Below are 6,000 nucleotides of genomic sequence, written 5' to 3'. Positions count from 1 at the left end.
ATGTGAACCCGTTTCGGCGGCTGAAGTTATCAATTGTTTATTTATTTTATGAAAATGAATTAATAAATAATCAGAGAGAGAGAGAGAGAGAGAGAGAGAATCGTGGTTTGTCATTAACTGATCCATTTTCTTTAAAATGTTTCATCCATCTACTTATTGACTTTTTATGGAGTGTATCTCTTTTATAATGAGTAGTGAACTTTCTTCTCGCAGCTGTTATTGATTAAAACCCTGCGAGTCAAAGCACAGTTAACTTTTTCTTCAATTATCGCCATTTGGGATCATTCAATATCTGCAAATAAAAGAGAAATTAATAAAATATAAATACAACAAAAGAAAAATCAGATTTATCGGGATTAAATTATTATATAAAAAAGCTTTCATGTAATTTTTACTGAATGGTTCTATCATTTGTATAACTTTAGTTATTAAAATTTAAAACCGATGCAGGACTTTATGACCACCCCCTATATAATATACAGGGTCATTATGAAGTCTTTGTACAGTTTTAAATTTTCACAACTTCGTTTCTATACATGATAAAATCGATTTGTAAAAAGGGTAAGGGAAAGAATTCATTACAATTGTACATACATTTATGATTGGGATTGTTAATTCTCAACATGTCAACCGTCAGTACGCATACAAATTGAGATACCAGTCTGAAATTCTACAAATACGTTTTGTACTTGATTTTCAGTAATACCCTGAATCACATTAGTTATCCTCGTCTAAAGAGCGAGGTTTTGTTGAATAAACAATAGTCTTAACATATCCCCATAGAAAAAAATATAATGGGCTCAAATCTGATGAACGTGGTGGCCAAGTAGATCGCTTCACCTCTTCCAATCCATCTGTTAGGAAAACGTTCATTCAGAAACTGCCTAACACTGAAAGCAAATTGGAATACCCAAGAAGAAATTGAATTCAACTTGATAACAACTTTACTTCTCTTCAGCTTGTTAGTCATGTTAATTATATTAAACTTAAACAGTATATAACATTAAACCGATTTCGTTGCTATGGTAAATGCAAATGTACTCATGGCAACAGAATAAATGATATCAAGAAATATGGAGTAATTTTTTTAAAAAGGTGGCAAAAGGCAGTGTTTCGTTATGACAGCAGTGGTATTCGTAGAACAGTACAGCATTTATTAGTGTGATACGTAAGACCAGAAAAATCTAACTTTATACATGGTTTTCCAATTTCTTGTGCAATGTGGGTTTATGGATCCACAAGATCTGAACCGCAGCAAAACAAAAAGCGCAAAGCATCTAAAAAGAGTAATTGCATGTCTACATGAGAAAGTGTACATTTCCATTACATTGTGTAGCAGTTTTAATTAAATTCTATATTCGTTTATAATAAAATTTTGTTGCATGGCAAACTGGGCTGCAGTTTAATTGGAAACCCAGATTAATAAATTCTCTGCAGCCAGCCCCATCTGAGCATTATTATTCTAAAGGTTCTTTTCTTTCTCTCTCAAACAGAAGGGTTTCCTATCGGTGGCTCAATAGCCATTATTACCTGTACGTTGCTGAGTTTTTTCATCCTCATTGGAATAATTTACTACAGGTGAGAATGACATTTCTGTTTATTACTCTTTCTTTACAAATTTCTGCAATAATTAACAAATTTTAATTTAAATAAACTTATCAAGAGAAAGGAAATTAATCACACAACAGAATAAATACATTTCAGCAAGGTTTTAACGTCATACCAGACAAGCCAATTGTCAGTCTCCATTTGACATAAATATTTAGCGTATGGGGTTTATTTCTTCGTAAAATAAAATTGGTTTGGATTAAAATTCACATAATGTGCCCGAATCAGTTTTTGTTTCCATTCCAATATACTTTGCTTAGCATATTATTAGTTTTAATGTCCATGGCATCTAAAACCAGCAGTTTAGTTCTGAATTGCAATTAGAAGTGGAAAATAATCGATCCGTGTCGGTTATCCATAAATCCCAAAGATTTTGGCAATGGTTTTCCTGCATTCCCATGGCAAGAATAGCGGACCCATAATGACGATTTGAAAGATTATCAAAATTTGGAAATTTTGATAACCTTTCATACTTGATATTTTGTAAATTTTCTTAAGACATCATGTTTCTTTTTGTAAAATTCCGTTTATACTGCGACCGCATAGGTCAAAAGAGTTTACTCTAATTTCATTATTTAAATATCAGGCTTAACTGATCATAATTTGTAGTTGTAACTCTTATTTATGGCAGAATTTATAGCATTTGATGACAGAAAACATCAACATTTAATGTGGAGTGAGGCAAGTATGTGTACTCTCCTTTTTAACATTTACTCGGACGTAATCTTCAAGAAAGCATTAGATGGAAGAAATAAACGAATATCCATCAATCATAGAGCGATTAACAACCTTCGCTATGCAGATGACACTGTACTTTGTACAATTAATGTCCAGGACTTACAGATACTCCTCAAGCGTGTGAGTGAATAAAGTGAAAGAATGGGCCTCGGGATTAACATCAACAAGGCTAGGCTCGTGGTCCTTAATGGGGCAATGCCAACGCTTTCCCTCATTTTAAACGGAAGGCTAATAGAGTTGACAAAATCAAATATCTAGGCTATTGGATCAATGAAAAAAACGAACTGGATATGGAAACAAAAGCAAGGATTGAAATGGCCAGGCAGTAATTTCTTAAAACGAGACCAGCATTGTGCAATAGAAACCTGAATCTCCACCTTAGTATCCGGATGAAGAGATGTTAGGTTTGTATGGTGCCGAGACATGGACACTGAAACTAACACCTCGAAAAAACTAGAAGCATTTAAAATGTGGACATACAGAAGAATGCTAAAGATACCATGGACAGCAAGAGTGGCCAATGAGTGTCCTGCGGAGAATTGGAAGAACCTGGGAATTGCTAATGGATATAAAGAAATGAAAAACGGATTATCTTGGCCATCTGATGAGGAACAGCAAATACTCAATTCCACGGCTAATTATTGAGGGAATAATGGAAGGAAGAAGAAAGCCTGGGAGAAGACGTACACCATGGCTTTATAACATTAAGAATTAGACAGTATTGAACACGGAGCAGCTGTTTAGAGCTACTAGAGACAAATGGACATTTTTCAGCGACCTCCGTTAGAAGATAGCATATAGAGAAGAAGAGAACTCTTATTGTCCTAACTTGTAGTAATACTTGTAGTTAAAATGATTAAAATTTCTTTCCATGAAGAAGGGGTGCTTGGAAGCTCTGTCTTTATTTCAGTTCATTTATTATTTTCCTTTCTTTCTTTCTTTTTTTTTTTTTTTTAACTTTTATGATTTAACTTTGTTCGATCGTTGGTCACGTCAAGTAGCAAAGTTGCACCTTGCCAAATATCACGTAATGTTGCATTCATTTTCCTCATTTAATACTGTGATATAATTAGTGCTTTTATTTTAATCCACCATAGTACATTCTCAAAAAGATTTTCGTTCTATGTCGAGAATGGTCAAACATTTTCAGTTAAAGGCACTGAAATCTTAATAAATACGGTTAAAGTCTTAAATAATTCTCCTTACTTTTCTTAAATTCCTACAAAATTTCATTAATAAAAAGATTTAAAATGATCTGTGTTTTGTTCTATTTTCAATTGCATTACCTCTAAAACCGTATAAAAAAGATTCAGCTTCCATTAAGAGTTTTTAAAAATTTTCGAGACGCACGAAGACCAACTGACATTGTGCAATCACTTAATACAGACTTAATGGAGTTCGATATTTTTATGTGCGTGTCTTCCTGCTGTCTCTATAGTAAGACGATAATCCTGTTTATAGAATCTTCTCTCAGATTAGGGTTGACGCCGCGCGTGTCTCCAGCAGTTTCGTGTCAGACATCACAAGGACGTAGATTGTCTTCTTTAGAGACGGTGATGTCGCTAATGGACCATTTTCTTAATAAGAGAAACCTTCCCGCTTCAATTTACCGAGACGTTTTTAGCTACTTTTTCCTTCAAACAATCTTTTAGTCCAGCGCCTTGTTTGAGTTTTATATTTTCCTTAGCTGTACCAATTTTATTACGGTGCGTAAAGTCATTGAAACATGAACTTTCTTCCCACAAAAAAATCTGTACGAAGTTTATATTGCTGCTTCAGAGAGACATTTTTCATTCCATTCTCTTTTGGACTTTCTGATTACTCAAAAATTGTTTAAAAATGACTATGCACGATTGTGCCTTAACAGAAAGTTAATTTTTCATTCATCTTCTCCTTCCCTTCCTCTTTTTGTTCCTTTGATGCAGGAGAATGCGATTTGAATCCCAACTGGCCGATTTTTGGTGGAAAGTACGATGGGATGATATTGTATTTCCAAAGCGTGGAAGTTGCAATTCGATGATAAGCCTCCGTGTTTTCGGAACTACGAAGGTAAATATGACATAATTTAATTATAGTATAATCAAGCTTCTTTAATTCCGCACGTTATAGTAGTATTAAACGACTTGCAATACTTCGGTGGGACGCAATGTTAAAATAAGAGTTGAAGAGGGCAACACTGACTGAGAGCTTTCTTCAGGTTAGTGTATCTATTGTGCAAATGAAACGATCACACTAATTTTAAATATGAATACCACATATTCCGTATAAGTCGCCCTTCGAATTATTAAAAATTAGTATAAAATTTTAGGGTCGACATATACTGACTATAAAATCCAAAGCTCGAATTAAAGACGCGCCCTCGTGGGTAGCACGGTTGGTAGAACTGCCGTCATCCCCCACACCGATGGAAAAGACCTCAGTTCAAGTCCCATCGATAGCGGGAGGAATTTTATGGGTCTTTTTCAGAACTTTATTTGAGTTAGTCGGTCTCAGGAGAGGGTGGCATGGTTTTTCTCTCTCGGAAACTCGGGTTTTTTGTCTAGCAAACATAAAATCAACCAAAGAACACGTAATTTACATACAGTATACACGGAGCAATATGCCTTTAGTTGCTGATGCTCCTAAAATCCAATAACAACATCAAATTAAAGATACAAGCTTCCTATAGAGCGCTAAACGGGCAACGAGGAATGGCGCAGGCTCTTAATGAAAATCTGCTATGTACACATACTTTCTTCCCATTAATATCCAGGCACCTGCATGTCCACAAATGAACCTTTATTTACAGGAAAACTAAGGACGTATGCTGAAACCTTTAGCCTTTATGGCAGCCTTTACATTCCGTGAAACACGCTCCACCAATATATATTTATGGCGCCTCCATAGCCAGGTGGGCAGGAGCAGTAGTGCGTAGGACACGATTCTTGATCAGACCGGGGTTCGAGCCCGTGACCACCAAATACGGAGGATGCTGAAAGGTCAGGGAATGACCACCGCATATCCCTGGAGCAATATGGCCTTAGTTGCTAATGCTCCCAAATAACAAACAATATATATTTATATTTATTTCTAAATGTCCAAATATATTTTTCAGCATTAGGCCTTCAAAGCGGCGAGTTGAACTCTGTTTTTGGCTATTTCTACTCACAAGTATCCATCGATCTAGAGGTGCTCTATAGGATTGAGGTCATGGTTCTAGGCTGGCCAGTATAACTTTTAGAAGCTCATGTCCTCAAAGCAGCCGTCACATCTCGGGAGCATGACAAGAGACTTTGTCCTGTTGATACAGGTATAGGCCGTCTCTGACGCGCTGCCCAAATGTAGATAACGCATTATTGTCCAGGACGTCTCAGTATTCACGGTTTTATCCAAATAACCATTGTCCCACACCAAACCATGAAAAACAGTGTAGTTTGGAGGAAGCAGCGCGATACTGCATCGTCGGGACAACATTCCTGGAGGTAGCTTTCTGCGGTCATCCGCCAAGCCCAGGCACGACTGTCAGACTGTTGGATCATGTACCGTAACTCGTTGATCCAAAGCACAGTTTTCATTGGTTTATGGTCCAAGAATGGTGGGCTTTACACCGAGTTAGACAGCATTTGGCATTAGTCGGGATGATTAGTAGCTTGTGGACGATTGCACGATCATGTA

This window comes from Mastigoproctus giganteus, chromosome 2 (assembly GCF_048544385.1).
Source record: "Mastigoproctus giganteus isolate SK-2022 chromosome 2, ASM4854438v1, whole genome shotgun sequence".
NCBI lineage: Eukaryota > Metazoa > Arthropoda > Arachnida > Uropygi > Thelyphonidae > Mastigoproctus > Mastigoproctus giganteus.
This window is presented reverse-complemented; position numbering follows the sequence as displayed.